The following is an 18,481-nucleotide window of genomic DNA, read 5'->3' as shown; positions in this document are numbered from 1 at the left end:
ACCCAACAGCAGCCAGAAAAATTCACAGACAAGCACAGGCTAAGGGTCAGATTTGCCTGCTGCTATAGTTTACTGACCCTAGTCTACAGAAACGTCACTGCATTGAGGGAAGGAAACACCTCTAAAGCAGCCAAGAGAGACAGTAACAGGTTGGAGAACTAAAACTTTTCCACTTTATACATAGAATAGTTGCTCATAGTCCCTACTGATATACTTTTTTTAAAAAAAAAAATTTCTTATAAGCTGCATATACTTATTCTGCCTATTTTTGTAAATAAATTTTTGTTTGCACACAGTTATTCACATTTGTTTATGTATCATCTCTGAGCACTTTCCTGATGCAATAGCAAAGTTGGGTGGTTGAAACAGAGACTCTGTGCAAAGCCTGAAATATTTGGTATTTGACCTTTCAGAGGAAAAGTTTGCCAACCCCTGCCTTAGATGACCATTCTGATGACTAGACTTTGGGAAATCCTGACCTATAACATGGTTGTTGGTCATATCCCTCAACAGTTAATAAAGGGCCCATTGTTTATATATGTTTATAAATATAAAATTCCTAGAAGGAAAACAATCATGGGTCCTATTAATAAGTGTCCAGCTTTTGCACTCATTGGTATTTTTGCTTTGGTGATAGCTACTCTTTATCATTCCCCAAGTAAATGAAATGTATATGCAAATATTCATTAAATGCCATGATATTTTTCATCCTCTGACTTTTTAAAACTTCTTTAGAGTGTGTGATTCTTTGAAGCTAGCAAAGTTAAGGTCATTGTGAACCCCATCAAAAAGAGACTAGATAATGATTAATGAAGCTAGTTTCAGGCTGTTAAATGAAAATGTTAATTAAATGGTGAAATAAAATGCATGCAAGTATTATTTGGAGTTTGGGGAAATAATACAACATTAGGATGAATGGAAACCTAGAAGCAAATTCAACCAGTTCTAAGGCTGAACAAACTTAACAAATAAGTTTCTATAGTAGCTGACATTCAACCTGAACTTGTCAATGTGTTTCTGCCTACCTTCACACTTCTCATGATTGTCAATGATAAAAGAAGTGAAAAGAGGCAAATTATCAAAATCTAGGAATGGGTAATTATTCAAAAAATTTTAAGGAACTTGTATTTGGAAACAATGTCCTCAGTATGGCCCCTTTTCTTAGCCAGATTTCTCTCATCTTCTCTGGCTCCACACACCTTCACCGTCTTCTTCTCTTTTCCCTATCGTCTACCCCCTCTCCTCTTTTCCTTTATTTCTCTTTTGTTTTTCTGTCTAGATTTTTTATTGCCAGACCTCTCCTTGCCCCTCACCCTGGTAGAACAGGGAGTTCAGGTGGCCTCCCTCTGGTCATGAGTGTGATCGGGGTGGAAACTCTGCTTTCCTGTCATTGAGGTCACAGTGTAGGATGCCACCACGTTTTTTTGGCTTCATCCAGAAACAGATGATTTCTGGTACATAAAACTGATCCTTTTAGGTAACATGTCCTGTTTTAACATTTTAATATTGACTGGATGATGGGTGTTCAACTATATATACTATATTCTCTTTAATCAAAGTTATTTGTATTGTTATTTGAGATCCTTTGCTCCTTCCTTCAATTTAACAGACAAAATTAAAGTAAACCTTTCAGAAAACAGTGAATATTTCAAAAGCACTAACGGATAGGATGAAATAAATAGCGTGTACAGCATTCTATATTCTTTCAAGGGGTTGATAACCTGGTGTCCATGAGCCCCTCTAAATGTACACATGTTTGTGTTTTTGTGAGCAGTGTTCAGAGAGAAGAGCAGATAGCTTTCTGCCATTAGTACTTTGTTCATCCCCTACAGAGACACAGACACACACATGCACATACATGCAAATAAAGAATCTGTTATATGCCATGGTGCACGTTGCTCAGTGGTTAGAGTGCTAGATCTCCATCCACTGAAGAATTGTGGGTTCAATTCCCAGTCATGGGTATGTACCTGGGTTGCAGGTTTGATTCCTACCCTGTCAGAGTGTATGTAGGAGGCAAGCATTCAGTGTGTTTTTCTCACATGGATATTTCCCTTTCTCCTCTCTCCCTCTCTCCCCCATCCCTACCTTCCACTATTTCTAAAAATCAATGGAAAAACTATCCTCTGGTGAGGATTACCAATAAATAAATAAATAAATAAATTAATTAATTAATTAATTAATTAATTAATACAGAAACCAAAACAGTCATTTGATCAAATGTGTTGAAAGATAAAATTTGCTTTGGCCATGTTAAAGCTGAACTTTACCACCATGACAAGAAGTTTCATTTTTTATAGAGCATGATACAGCCACATGGATATTCAAAGCAAGTTTACAAATAGCATATACCTGCTGTGTCTTATTTCCAGATAGTTTTTTTAAGTCTTCCAAAAATTTAGTTGTAGCATCAATGTCTTTAACTGCTATGGAGAAAAAGTGGTTATAATGTACAGCTGATGTTGATGGAATCCAAGTTTAAGAGAGTTTAACACCAAGGGAAATTGATTTAAAGCATAGCTAGCTGTTTGAGTTATTAAAAGTAAAAAGGTTCTAAGTGAAATACTGAAAGACACTTAAGCACCTATAGTAATCAGCAGTTATGAAAGTGATGATAATTTTAATATCAGAAACATCTACAGCTGTAGAAACAATTTATTCTTTTTAGCTACCTTAGTTAAAGTTGAAGGAAACCACTCAATGCTTTGGGAAATAGGTAAACTTGTCTCTCTTTTCTGCCAAAGATAAGAAAGAAGTGGAAGGGGAAGGAGAACACCGAGTTAACTACATAATTCATTATTATATATTTCTATGTTGACCTGGATGAGAGCCCATTTTAATTTTATATTAAAGGATTACATGTGACATTTATAAATATGAAGCAGATTAAAAATCAATATGCTATTTTTATAAAAATAAACATGGGGAAAATATACAAAATATATAAGCTTGCTATTTTTAGTTAAGCAAAATAATTTAAATGTTTATTATTTTATTGTGACAGTAGCTGTCCTCCTAATAGTACAGTGTGTAAAAATATCCTCTCCACATCCATAATTGATGTGTAATTAGAGATGTTTCACCTTGTCATGACTTGATACGTATCCACCTCAATTAGTGACCATACACACATAAACCAAATTAAATAGCAAGCTTCCTCATTTAACTGCCAAATTAATCTGCAAAAAGTAATTAAGTAAGCACTATTTTAAAATGAACAGTGTGCCTTCATTCTTGTTTTTCTCCCACCCCTCCTCTTCCTCCTCTTTCTCCTACTTCCTAAATGAAAATTGATTTAAGCAAAACAGAAGGCATTAAATCAAATCTACCTAAGCTCAATCATAAGTAAAACTTAAACTAGTTTTTAAACCTTGGCAATAAACTATTTAGACATATTTATGCACTGGTTCCTCAGAAAGCCGGTAGATGATCTAAGCATTAGTCTCAGACTGCTTTCATGCTTAGAGGTGCTGTTCTGACCTACATCAAACCTAATGTGCCCGGAGCTCCATGCACTACAACTCTGTGAGTCAGAAATAATGTTGTCAGACCCTGAATCAACCGTGTTAATTCTTACACTGTACAAAAAAAAATTGGTGATTTAAACATTTTTCAAAAAACTGATCCTTCTATTCAAGAAGCAAAATGGATAGAAAATACCTGGGTTGATTTTAAGCCAAGCTTTTTAATGCTGCAACTTTAAGCATATGAGAATTGCCTCCAGAAGGAGGAAAGTGGGAACTTGACTGAGACAACTCTGGTAAAACTGGCTCAAGCCCTGGCAAAAACAGGCATTGTCCTGTAGCTGAGAATGGAGCTGGTGAATTCCTAGGTTCTTTCCTGGGTTTTATCATGAGTATATCAACTCGGTGGCAAAACAAAGTTGGTTCACATTGAGTAGTTATGAATCTCTTTCTTATGAAGTGTTCTCCTCCCTCTAGAAAGCCCTTCCCCTCTCCAAACATCTCCCACCCATTCACCCAAAAAAGACTCCTTCATTAGTCAAACCCACCCCTGTGGCTGTAAAAAGAAAGAAGAAGAACCACTTTGGTTTTATGGGTACAGTACAGGGAAGCAGGAGCCGTATTAGAATTCGCAACAGTGATGCGATTGTGACACAGGGCACCTAGGGGCCTCAAGGCTGTACACTGTGGCCTGTGTGTAGCTGGTGGTCCCCACTCTCCATGAGAAAGCAGCTTGGGTCTGCATGCAGCAGGGCTACTTGCAGGTGACATCTCTGAGCCCAGAGGTCTGGGTTTTGGAAAAGGCTGATGATGATGCCTGACCGTTGTGAGTTATATAAATTGAAGAATTATGTGGTTTGGGCAAAGACGAATGATCCTTTTCTACCAACACAACGGTTCTCAAACTTTGGAATTTGAGGCAACATAGTAATAGTAACAATGAGCTTCTATAAGGCACTCACTCTCAGGCACTTTTTGAATTGCTTTATTTCAAGTTCTCTAAGTTAAAGAGTTAAGCAGTGGTAAATATTCAATAACCAGTTCTATGAAAACATGAAATCCCTGATGCAGAGCATTTGCTAATTTCTGTGGTGTAAATACTCCTATCAGGACTACCAGTGTGACCTCACTAAACCAGAGTAGAGAAGACACCCACAGCTGCTCTCTTTTCCCCATTTCATTAATGAAGAAACAGACAATAAGAAGTCCCAGACTTTCCAAACACAAATCTCTAGCAACAAAATCTGCGCATAAATATTTTCATTTTATCATCTCCACTGGTAGGTCTGATGTTCCCTAAGATAAATAATGCTAAGAGCCATAATGGTGGATGGGCCACCACATCAGCTTAGGGATCAAGCTAAGGGTGTGTGTTTGTGTTCTTGGCTGAGCCAGTTTCAGCTCAATTCTGTGGAGGGCATTTGGACCACATGAGGAAATAAAAGTTGTAATGCTAGGTCCCAGAAGAATATCACCACCACCCCTGCCCCCCAGATAACATAGTGAAAATAGTATTGTATAGTCTAGCTGCCCCTCTTCTCAACTATCAAAGGAAGGAAGAGAACTGGAAACTCCCTAGAGTCCATTACCAATTCCCTTGGACAGTTATTCTCAAACTTGGGCTCAGGACTCATTTATATGCTTAAAAGTTATTAAGGGCCCCTAAAGAGTTTGTACACACACACACACACACACACACACACACACACACACTGACAAAGTTTTAAAATATTTATTAAAATAAATCATTTGTTTAAAATAAAAAATAAATTCATTAAGAAAAACTATGTTTTGCTCAGCCGGTGTGGGTCAGTGATTGAGCATCAGCCCATGCACCCAGAGGTCACTGGTTCAATTCCTAGTCAGGGCGCATGCCCAGGTTGCAGGCTCAATTCCCAGTAGGGGGCATGCAGGAGGCAGCCAATCAATGTTTCTCATCAATGTTTCTATCTCTCTCTCTCCCTTCTCCTTCCTCTCTTTCTAAACACCAATAAAAACATATTTAAAAGAAAAACTATTTAAAAAATGCAAATGAGAAAAGTGGCCTTGTTTGACATTGTAAATCTCTTTCTGTCTGGATTCTGATGTCAGCTTTGTATTTAGTAGTCTGCAATATGCTTGTTTCACTCAACCATATGAAGAAAATCCAAACTCACACATATGTAAATACTTAATTGGGAATGAAAAAAAAGTTCTTAAATGCCTTTCCAGATAATGTGGATTTTTTTTTATGCTACATCAAAACTTGAGAAGTAGTACTTTCTTAAGGATGAATTTAAATGTGGAGTCTGAAACCATGTCAAAGAACTCTTCATACTCTGCTACTTTAAAAGCCATTGCTCTCCCTTGTGTGATTTTGAAACATCATACATTGGTCATTTGAAAAATATGGGTTAATGGAACTATACTGATAGATCTTCCAATGTTGAAAGATTTCATTATGTAATATTAAAAATTACCTCCATTATATTGTCTCTGACCATATTAGAAAAGTCTTTGTTGTTGTTAATTCTCACCTGGGGATGTTTTTCCATTGATTTCTAGAGAGAAATAAAAAGAGGAAGGAAAGAGAGAGAAGAGAGAGAGAGACACACACACATCAATTGTTTGCCTCCCATATGCACCCAGACTAGGCCGGGGATCAAACCTGCAACCCAGGTATGTGCTTTCACAGGGAATTGAAACAATTACCCTTCAGTGCAAAAGCCCACGTTCTAATCACTGAAAACCACTGGCCAGGGCTAGAAAAAATTTCAAGTATTTCAAAGCTGTAGAGCTTATTGTGATCAGATAAAAGTTTTGCAAAATTCTAGTTTTCATTTCAAAACTCAAAGTTTATTGTTGGCAACAAATACAATTAGTGCTATTCTTTAAGAAACAGACTAATTTCCTTCATTTTTGAAAAAATATCTGTCACATACTCAAGTCTAAATAACATTAATTTTTCTGTCAGTTGTTCTTCATGTAAAAATGTGGGGCCATGAAAACTGGACTGGTCTAGTTCACACTCAGTCTCCATGGGGCTTTCCTTGAGTTGGTCATTGCACTAGGTAAGCAGCAGAAGGGCTTGACATGGACGACTTATCCGTCACCCAGAATGGGACCAGGACCTCTTCCCCAGGGCCAAGATGAAACACAATGATTTCACTACTTTATCAATGGGATTTTTAAATGAAGCAGTTTTCTATTTTCTCCTTTGCTTTTCCTGACTGTTTGGAGAAATACAATGACCAGAAGCCAGTGTTTTCTCCGCCACTGCTTTGGCATCATCTGTGTGACAGTGAACAGGACTGAGTGTCCCAGCACCAACAGGGTTACAGACCATGCTTTGAGGACCACTCCAAGGGAACCACAAGTAGCCCCTAACCAGTACAACCTGTCTAAACTGAAAGTTGGGGGGCCTAAACTATGGTTACTAACTAAATTGGGATGGATCACTTAACTCAGTTAGGACTCAGTTCAGTTTTCTCTTCCTTAAACCAGAGACAACTGGAACAAATTAATCCTGCAGGTTTAATGAACCTTTGCCTCTTGACCACCATGTTGAAAATTCAGAGATTCAGCGATTTTAAAGCCCAAGTACCATGACCAGCACACTATTTATTTCCGCCCTGCACTGGTGATTTTAGATGCCAGGAACCTCTCAAAATTTAAGAAAGGTGAGACAGACTCTGAACTGTGCTCTACCTCTTTCTGAACAGTTGGCAACACACACTTTGTTTATAGTCCAGACCCAGAATTCAGACAGTCTTGGATCTCTCCAACTCTTCATAACCTCTTCTTCCTCATCTGTCAGTGGGGAAAAAAATAGTACCTACTTCCTAAGAATACTATAACAATTAAATGGGGTAATGCATCGAGCATGCTCAGCACTTTGGCTGGCACTTAATGAGTACCCTCTCCCAGTTGGCTATTTTAGGCACTTATGAAAGCAAAGTTAACCACCTTCTCACATTTTTTTAATGTCATATAGAAGGGAACTTCAAAGTTTTCTGCCTTCAGACACTACCTAACAGAAGGAAAGTTCCACCTGGAAAAATGTGTGCTGACGCCAAGAAATGGAGCTGCATAATAGTGTTTAATGATGCCCAGTATAAACAACCAGACTGCAGGTTATGTAAACTCTGCTAATTTATTAGGCAGGGAGTGGCAGATAAAGGATCAAGGTTGATTCATTCATGTCTGGGACAAGGAAAAAGTCATGATTTTCAAGTCTAACCATGTCAAACCATGACGGTTAAATGGGCGAACCTAATGATAATCTCCAAGCTAGCAGGCCATGAGCAGGAAGGAGAAGGGCTTGGGTGAGCAGGAAAGCACTGGATTGTCCCTGCGCAGAATCTTTCCCTACACACAAGCCCTCCTCAGATAACTGTCACCACCCACTCTTAGCTGCAGCTCTAGTTCCCCTGCAGGCTCTGAGAAGGATGATTCGACCAAATCCTCCAACTAAGCAGGTTTTAACCCATGTGCATTGGGTGGGCTCTTAACAGACACAGACTTCCAAGAAAGGTGTTTATAAAGTGTGTGTTTGTCTGTAACAGGAGGAAGAGCAGAGGGTGGACATCTACTCACATGTAATAAAATATTAGAGAGATTATCAATAAGGGAAGCACTGCGCTGCAATGAACAGAAAACCCAACTATAATAGCTTTGAAAGAAGGGTTCATTCTTTGACATAATAAAAACTTTCAATGTAAGCATTTGCTCAGTAAAGTCAGCAGCTCAGTAATTCCACAGCTTACATCTCTCTGTACTTCTTTTACCCTTTCCCTCAAGTTTGCAAAATAGTTGCTACAACTCCAACTACTATATTTGCATTTAAGAGAGGAAGAAGAAAAAAAACACACTGGCCACAATCTGCCCCCTTTTATCGGGAAAGAAGCAGCAGTCCCAGACCGCCACAGCAGATTTATGCTTATGTCTAAATAGAGGCCTGATGCACGAAATTCATGCAAAAGTAGGCCTTCCTTCCCCCGGCTGCTGGCACTGGCTTCCCTCTGGCACCCAGGACCCGGGCTTCGCTCCAGCCCCGGTTTTGTCAGAAATGACGTCCAGAATGACGTCTGGTCTAATTAGCATGTTATCCTTTTATTATTATAGATTGGCTTGAACTGTGGCATGTCACTGGGACAAATGTGTCATCCCTAGTTATAAGGGAGGCTTAAAAAGTAAGCATCAGAGTTTATTCCCCTCTTTCAAAAAATTATTGGATTTTTGTTAGCAAGAAAGTGGGAATAAGTATAATGTAGGTAACTAACAGATTCCAAGGAAACTCCATTAGAATCTTTATCATGAACACACTTACCTTCATTATGCATAGCCACCAACACTGGTGATAAGTTAATTTGAACAATATATAGTTGTAATGTTGCTGTTCCAAACAATGATGATCATAAATCTTTATTATTCTCCAAACACCAGGATTACTACCATTCACTTCCCCTGAGAACCTCTGTTACCAGAGGCCCTTGATTATTAGCAAGGAATAAACAAAGAAAAGAAAAAGTGAAACTGGAATCAATAACTTTGATTAGCATTTGAGGCAGAAGAAATTGAAATAAATGAATGCTTATAAATAAAGTTGAGGGTACACTCATTCAACTGTGCTTATTTTTCTTGTTTGGCTAAAAAGAACAACTTAAAGAAAACTGAGTTTCTGGAACTCACCAAAAGATGAAGGAAAACCTGTTATGAAATCAAACTTAGGCCTGTTACAGCATTTACTTTGCTAGTCCAGACTCCTATTTTGAGGTCTCTAAGTGTGTTCAGGTAAATGCCGTACATTTTGCTATGTAGAACCAAAATTTGCAAAATTAATTTTTTTGCAAAACAGGTAGAGGAATGCTGTACTTCTTAGAGTCCATCAGTACTAAATGTTTCAGTAGTGCCTGGGGCAAGAAGACAAATACTCCCCCGCCTTCTCAGAGATTTCATTAAGGTTTTATAGGAGACAGCATATTGTGTGCTTTTAAGTATGTGGAACATTTAATAAAGTTAAGTGAATTTTCCAAAGTGAAGGATAAAGAACATGTTCAGAAGGTATCAAAGTGGATGTTGCAACATCTTCATTTATATGCAACTATAAATGTGCATATCATTTTGGGATTAAGAAAAAGATTCTTGCCCTAATTGGTTTGGTCAGTGGATAGAGCGTCAGCCTGGGGACTGAAAGGTCCCAGGTTCGATTCTGGTCAAGGGCATGTACCTTGGTTGCAGGCACAGCCCCAATGGGGGTTGTGCAGGTGGCAGCTGATCAATGTTTCTCTCTCATTGATGTTTCTAACTCTCTATCCCTCTCCCTTCCTCTCTTTAAAAATTAATAAAATATATTTTTTAAAAAAGAAAAAGATTCTTAATCTATGTGAGAATTGGGTCCTAGGAGGAGAAGGGAAAGAACAAAGGCAACACAACAAAAAATCTCACAAGTAGATAGCTAATTGACCTACAGGAATAAGGAGGGGAGGTGAACCATGGTATAAAGAAAGAAGTAGAAGGGATAGATTAAATAATGACACAAAGAAAAGGTGAGGGATGATGATGCCCCTCATAAAATCAGCAAGTTGAACAAAAAGGAAAGGTGAGCCTGGTTGGTGTAGCTCAGTGGTTGAGTGTTGACCTATGAACCAGGAAGGAGGTCATGGTTCGATTCAGGATCAGGGCACATGCACAGGTTGTAGGCTCCATCCCCAGTGTGGGGCATGCAAGAGGCAGCCAATCTATGATTCTCTCATCAATGTTGCTTATATCTCTCTCTCCCTCTCCCTTCTCTATAAAATAAATAAAAATATTTTTTAAAAAAGGAAAGGTGAGAGAATGACCGGAGAAGGAAAATGATAATAGGATCATAGAACATCAGAGTTGGAAAATCCTAGAAGCTATCTGGTATGAACCTCTCATTTACAAGTGATGAAACTGAGATCAGAAAGTTTAAGAGACTATACTAATATTAAATAGGACAAAGGTCTCAAGATCTGACCCCTCCTAAATGTTATTTCTTTCTAAATGTTAAAATGTAGCATAGTATTTTATAGATGCAGCTGTAAATGACATTAGTTGACAGGAACTCAATCAGATGAAAGTAGTCAACTACTTGAATCATAGATTGGCTGCCTTTTTATTTTTTAAATGATGTAAGTGCATGTAAATCAGTGGCCACCTCTCGGATTGGGTTGTTTAAGACTCGGAAGACCTGTTTGTAACTTTGCCAACAGGTCAGTCCGAGGCTTAACCCTATATTGGCTCCCCACACAACTACAAAGAAGAAATCAACATATCAGTGCCAGTGTGTATAAGCAATAGTTAGCCTCCATTGGGGAGGCAGAACTTTGAATATGAATCCCCTATATCCTTTACTTATTGCAGTAAATAAAACTGAAAGGACAGAACAGGACTGATAGCTGCATCCCTAACCCCTCTTCCAAGAAAAAGCTGCAGAATGTATCAGTTACTCAGCCTGCCCTTATCTCGGCCAATGGGAAAGTGGGGAAAACTAGCCCAAGGCCAAAAGTATGCTAGCCACCACCCCTGTCTTTGTGTAAGCAGACCCTAGCTGCACCCTGCCCTTGTGTCACTAGCCCCCGGCCCTCACTCAACCAACTGGAATCGGCCAAATCAGTGGTTAGAGTGTGCCCCCACCCCCCGACCCCAAGCCCTATAAATTCTTTGTTCTCTTGGGACTCCAGGCTCTCTTGCATCCTGTAATGGAGGCGGAGGGACCAAGCTAGCTTGAATAAAAGGCTCTATGCTTTTGCATCGGACTCGGCGCTCCCTGGTGGTTCTGTGGGGGATCTTGAAATCTGGGCATAACAAAACTACCTTGGGAAAACCATGTCTTTGTTTTAAATAGGTACCCCAAGTGGTGAACCCTTTGAGTGTGATAACACTAAGACAATAAGGTTATGATTATGGCACAGCCAAGAGCAAAACCCCAGCTCTAAGAAGTTCTTTACCCTTGAAGAACGAATAAATCAACACAGGAATGAGCCTCAGAGGAAGCTAAGGGAAGGGTAGTAAACTGGATTTCCTGTAACTGACAATAGCAATGAGTGGGAGAAGGAGAATCATAAAGAGATTGGGTATAGAGGGACAAAGCCACTACCACTACTATTTAATTCATACTATTTTTTTTCTAAATTTTACTTTACAAATATATGACCTTCCCCAAGTCTGGTTTATAATCTTGAATTCCAGTGCATTCTTCTGGAACAAATGACAAATTTAGGTTGACTGACAATATGGGACCTAGAAAGAGAGTTTCTGCATAATCCATGTGATATCGATAATAATAAAAGTGCAATATGCCAATTAGACCAGACTTCCTTCCGGACAAAGGTGACCTTCTGGATGAAGCCAGGTCCCAGGTGCCTGCCAGTGCCGGAGTGAAGCCTGGGACCTCGGTGCCTGCTGGCAGCTGGAGGGAAACCTGGGTCCCGGGTGCCAGAGGGCAGCTGGTGCTGGCAGCCAGGGGAAGGAAGGCCTACTCTTACACAAATTTCGTGCATCAGGCCTCTAGTGTAACTATAATACTAGAACCTCTGAAAATAACATATATAGGGTTAAAATGTATACACAGTAAATTTACTCTTGATTAGTAACTACACTATTCATTTGCTCTGAAATTTTTTTAACCTCTTTTAACATTAAAAGCTCTCATTTACAAATGATACGGTATTAAAAATAGGAAGATGCCTTGGCCAATGTGGCTAAGTAGTTAGAGCATTGGCCTGTGCATTGAAGGGTCACACATTTGATTACTGGCCAAGGGCACATACCTGGGTTTCAGGTTCAATCCTTACCCCCAGTCCTGGTACATGCAGGAGGCAACTAGTCAATGTGTCTCTCTCACACTGATGTTTTGAAACCAAAATGTAAGTTGTTTGAGTCCAAGTTTGTTATCTCTTGAAAATCGAAGAATGAAAAATTAAGTCATGGACAAAATTGGTTAGCAGAACTGAAGTTTATTGAGAGAAGTCAGTCCTGGAAACTGTGCAGCTAAAATTCCAGGAGCAGGCCAGGGTCAAGAGCTGCTTTCCATGTTACAGTTGGGTGTTAAAGTCAATTGCTTTATGTGTAGAGTCCCACATGACCTTTCTTGGTTTGAAGCATGTCTCCTGCCATCAACCCAAGAATCTAGAATGCCTAGGAGAGAGCAAGGGCAAGAGGAATCACTCAATTTTTAATCTAGGGGGCATGGATACAGCCTTGCTAGCTCCTGATTGGACTTTTCAAAGAATGTTGTCTTAGCACCATCCTTGGAATTGGTTTATATGTCTTATTGCCCTGTGATTGTTTATCTGCAAATTGATTGTCTTAGCAACAATCCATGTATTTTAAAGTTTGTCATTCATGCGTGCCCAGCTGGGTTCCCCAGTTTTACTTCCTCTCCACCCTGCCCCCATGCTCCTGATTCCTGACTACTTAGCTTCCTTCTGTCTCCTCAGTTTTTCCTTCGCTTCCTTTCCTCCATCCCTTCCACTCTTTTTGAAAGCAATGGGAAAAATTATCCTCAGGCGAGAATTAACAACAACAACAAAAATAAGGAGAGGAAGCAACTGTCAAAGAGAAAAGCTCAATAAGTTATCACTTCCACTTCACCTACACATCTTCTTCCATTCTTGGCCAAGACACCTTTAACTTAGATCCAATAAAGTGGCATTTTCTGAAATCACAGAGATCTTCTAATATTTTTGCCAATAGTCTAGTATATTTACTTGAGAAATTCTTAAACTTATGCTTTTCAGATTAAAACACCAAAAAAATAAAAATTTTAGTAGACATCACTTATAATGCACTTTTTGAAAAATATAGCTGTAGTTAAGTAATAAGAGATTAACTGAATTGGAAGAAATGATACCTAGGGAAAGCAGTGGAAAAAAATTTTATCTCAGACACAAGAATTTTTATTTTGTTAATAAAAAAAACTCTAGTTTCACAAACAGGTAATTAAATATTGATGGTAATTCAACAAAGGGTTATTTATTCCTGGGAGTGAAATATAAAATAGATGCTAATTGAAAGAAACTGAACAAGGGAGACAAGTTGAGAGGCTGCTTCATTAATACCGTTGTTGCTCACTTATCAAAGACAATTTATAAATATCCGTAGTATTAATGGCACTTTATGAGATACAAATTAATACTTGAATGAGAACAGTGACTACAGAAATGGAAATAGTCCTATTGAATATGAATAAAATGATTAAACCAGGAAAAAAAGAATCTATGGTCAGTAGTCATTGGACATTCAACTGATACCTAGTAAGTTCCAACAAGGTCATTACTGCTGAGTGAGCTATACTGACCTCATTCAAAGACTCCACAGAATGGCCCCAGAGAAAGAAGAGGCAGAGCTATACCCCAAATTCAAGCCACACCCCAAATTCTCAAATAGCTACAATAAAATCATAGGACCACTAGCACAGGACTTGAGGGTTTCTGACCCTAGCAGAAGAAAGTCATCTGACCCAGCACTGACATCCCTTTCTCAGGCCAGCGGCCAGTGAGCACGCCTTTCACAAAGCCAGCTCAGTGCAAATGAGAACATTCTGATGGGCTGTTCATATGATTTTACAAACTCTTTTGATCTCTTTCTATCGGATTCTTGACTGACAGCTGCCACATCTTAAATAATTATGTCAGAATTTGCTTTAGTGACAGCTGGGTCAGCTTCCCTTTTATGTTATACATACCTCTCATGCTAAGCATATAAGGAGGTAGGAGCTAAGGTTTTCATCTCAAGCATTAATGGAGTCAATTAAACCACATATTGTGTGACTTAAATGCTTACACTTAACAGATTAATTAGTTTCCTCCCCTGAAAGCCCATGAATACTCTGTGCAAATATTATGCATGCAAAGGGTATCATTATACCGCTTAGATGTTTGCAGTCTCTATTACTTAATAACTCTAAGTGATATTTATAGTGTCTACTAATAGGTAAGGCTGGGGGCAGGGGGGAGAGACAGAAAAAAGACAGGAGAAATATTAGAGCTAACACAACAAACTGTCTCAGAGGGGAAGCTTTAAGTGGAAGACATGGCTGAATGTCCACAATCACATCCTCTCCCAGTAGTATGGGCCCTAGAGCTCTGGGGTTACTTTGAAAGGTTCTTTGTTGTTGGAGTCTTTGCCACTGAAATCAAACTGATAAATGAACATAAAACATCCAGAGAAACTTCCAGTTAATGATACACTTTTCAGACTTCAACTTTCTCCAGAAGAGCCCCAGGGCCATCTGGGATTCTCAAGCTTCCACCAGAAAAATTGAGCAGGGTCTTCTGCTCAGACATACCACCAAGCTGTATCACACTGACTGGTGGAAATAGGAAGCACTGGACCCAGGCAAAGAAAGTTGCTTGAATCAATGCAATTTTTTATTCTTGTGAAAATCTTACTAAAACTAGCCAAGGATTTAAAAAAAAACAAACAAAAAAAAACACATCAACACATGGGGAGAAGAGAAAAAAGCTGTAACATTTGGAAACTGGAAAGCATGTGTGAAATGATTATAAGGAACAGACCCGGGAAAGCTCACTTCTCAGCCAGCAGTGGGAAAAGGCTGAAATCAACCCAGATTACATTAGGATATCACCAAAGCCTCAGGAACTTTCATAATAGGCCCTTTTAGAATTGGGAACTGAAAGTAACTAAAATAAGAAAGATTGGACAACAACAGTCTGAGAAGCACAGAGTCATCAGTCACCTTTTCCTACAGGCCCATGACAACAGGTGACCAAAGTGAGAAAAAGTGAGGGATTCTTCTCAGGCAGTCCAGGTACAGTGAAGACCTGATTACTGCATATGGAACAGGGGCATGTAGGAGACCCCACAAGGCTGCACACAGACCCCCTGCAGCTTTCACTGTCCCTCCAAGTCCAACACTGCAGCATGTCACTTGAAATTCCCATGCCTAGGGTTACTGCATCAGCCATAACTCCATCCCAATGCACTATAATTCAGTCCAGGATATCAGAAGACATTATCAAGTTCCATGCCAAAACTAAAGCTCATTTGATGTAATTAAGCAACCAATTGATCATTTATTTGGGGCTTTAAAGCCTTCTTAATGGTCCTCTATTTGTCCTATTCCTTTGAGTTAAGGGGTAGGGTGTGTGTGTGTTTGGGGGGGGGGGGTTCTGTTGTTATTATTGTCAGTATTACATAGGTCTTCCATTTTATCCCTTTATGCCCCCTTCCACCCAACCCTCAGCCCACCCTAGGCCTTCCCCATACTATTGTCTGTGTCCATGGGTTATGCATATATGCATATAAGTTCCCTGGTTTATCTCTTCCCTTCCCCCCATACCCTCTCCCCTCTGAGATCTGTTAGTCTGTTGCATGCATCCTTATTTTAGTTCCTAGTTCTGAATAGACCTATTGTGTTCCTCAGTTTATTTTGTTCATTAGATTCCACACATAACTGAGATCACTTGATATTTGTCTTTCTCTAACTGGCTTATTTCACTTAGCATAAGGGTCTCCAGGTCCATCTATGCTGTATCAAAGTTTCCCCTCCAAGGAAAAAGCAGATATAAACTTAGGATTGAATAGTTCCATGTTCACACTTTCACCTCAGCTCAGATTCCACACATCCCATGTGGCTTTTCCTCCAAACATGGCTTCTTGAAGACCTCTTGTGTCCTTAGCATTGTCATAAGCCACAGCTTCGTCTCTGCTTTTGCTCTCCCATACCACTTCCACACACCCACTCCTCCTGACTGCATGTAACCTTGGCTATTGGCCCCTCCTTTTATCTTTCCTTTAAAATCTGAGTCATCCAGCAGCTCCAGGGTCAGCATTAATTTTTCTAGATACTGTTCCTTCTTTCTTGTAGACATCACATGTGATTATATTGTCAATCATTTTTTTTAAAGCCTCCCAGCCTTATTGAACCTCACTCAGACGCTCTGACCATCAGATCACAAATAATCTTTCCTCTGAGTCAGTTGTTGCCTGGCATTGCCAAAGCCTCTGCTTCTTCATGACAAAGGCTAGGTAAAGCCCAGTGAATTAGGAGAGCAGACAGGATGAGCTCATAAAGAGGCCAAGTCAGCCCTTCCAGAGCTTGACCTTGTGGTTTCAAATGCCCAGAGGTTTCTAAGGTTGTCTCAGACCACTGGGCTAGGCCCACCCCTCCTCCTTACTGTGTCATGTCTAGAAATGGAACCACCAAAGTGGTAGAGCTGTTGTGCATTCTATAAACACACAGAAAAATCTCTGGACACAAACAGCTGGCCACCCCATCCCTGTCTGTTCTGGCTCCCTGCTTCATCCTCTCTTGTGCTTCCCTGGTGAACTGGCCACAGCTGGGTATTTCTCATTTAGGTCTCACCTACAGATGCAGTCAGATGTCAGCAAAGGTCGCAGTCACCTAACCTGCCAGATGAGTTAGATGTCCAAGATGGCTCATTCACATGGCTGGAAGTTGATGCTGGATTGTCTGGGAGCTCAGCTGGAGCTTCTAACAAGACAGCCTACACCAGCAGGCACTGGGTTCCCAGAGACCACTCCCAAGGGCAAGCATTCTGAAGGACCTAGGTAGACCTATGATGTAGCCTTGAATCCTCAGAATGTACCACCAATTTCCACTAGCCTAGCAAGTTGCTAAGGCCAGACCCAATTCAAGGGGAGGGTGCTAGACCGTCCCTCTTGCTATGAGGCATGAATGTGGAGGGAGGGAAAGCTTTGGTCAGCCAGCTGTAGAGACTGTCTGCCTCACAGTCCATCTCCATTATTGGCTTACATCTCTGAAGCGAGAGGAGCCTGGTCTTAGATCTCGCAGCCTGGAAAGGCCAGGGAGTCCAGCCATACCTTCAAATGCAAAGAAGCGTGTCTCATTTTATACTTACCATAAAATGTGTCTATTCTCAACCTGTGTGATCCAGAAGGGCACTCCAAGCTGCCTCTCCTCTGCCCATCAAAACCAGAACCTGGAAAGGAATGGTTTCTCCTGACACTCTGTCTTGGATGAATTTGTCTTGGGAAACAGTGACTCTCATTTTAGATCAGTGGTTCTCAACCTTCCAAATGTGCGACCCTTTAATACAGTTCCTCATGTTGTGGTGTCCCCCAACCATAAAATTATTTTCATTGCTACTTCATAACTGTAATTTTGCTACTGTTATGAATCGTAATGTAAATATCTGATATGCAGGATGTATTTTCATTGTTATAAATTGAACATAATTAAAGCATAGTGATTAATCACAAAAGCAATACTTAATTATATATGTATTTTCCGATGGTCTTAGGCAACCCCTGTGTAAGGGTCGTTCAACCCCCAAAGAGGTCGTGACCCATAGGGTGGCGACCCACAGGTTGAGAACCGCTGTTTTAGAGGAAGCTGAAGAAACTAATCTGAAAGAGACATTTTCAAATTATATTCTCTGCATCTATGGTAAGCTGAATAACAGCTACCTCCAATATGTCTGCTTTCTAATTCCTAGAACTTGTGAAAGTTTCCTCATCTGACACAAGGGACTTTGCAGATGTGATCGAGTTAAGGAGCCTGTGACGAGAAGATTATGCTGTGAGCCAAGGAATGCTGATGAATTTCCCTGCAGAGGCTCCAGAGGAACCTGCCCTGCTGGCGCCCTGACTTCAGCCCAGTGAGAGGACTTGGGGCTTCAGGCCTCCAGAACTGTTAGAGAATAAGTTTGTGTTGTTTTAAAGCACTACATCTGTGGTAAATTGTTAGAACAGCTACAGGAAATTGAGACAGTATTCCATAAGAATTTTTTTTTTTAATTTACAGTTCTGAATGAATCCCGACAAGAGCCTAGAGAGCTTCCATTCTGTCCTAGAATTAGGTTTCATTCCTCCAACAAAATACCTTTTTTGTGTTTGGGTCTCATATACTCCATTCTGGAAATCTATTCCCATCCATGAACTACATAGGAGCAAGAAAGCCTCAGGAACACAGGAGACCAGGATTCTAAAATTAATAGAGTGAATAATTAATAAATCATAACCACAATAACAGCAAATATTTATTGAATTGTATGTGCCAGATAATG

Source organism: Myotis myotis, unplaced genomic scaffold (assembly GCF_014108235.1).
Source record: "Myotis myotis isolate mMyoMyo1 unplaced genomic scaffold, mMyoMyo1.p scaffold_m19_p_2, whole genome shotgun sequence".
Lineage (NCBI taxonomy): Eukaryota > Metazoa > Chordata > Mammalia > Chiroptera > Vespertilionidae > Myotis > Myotis myotis.
This window is presented reverse-complemented; position numbering follows the sequence as displayed.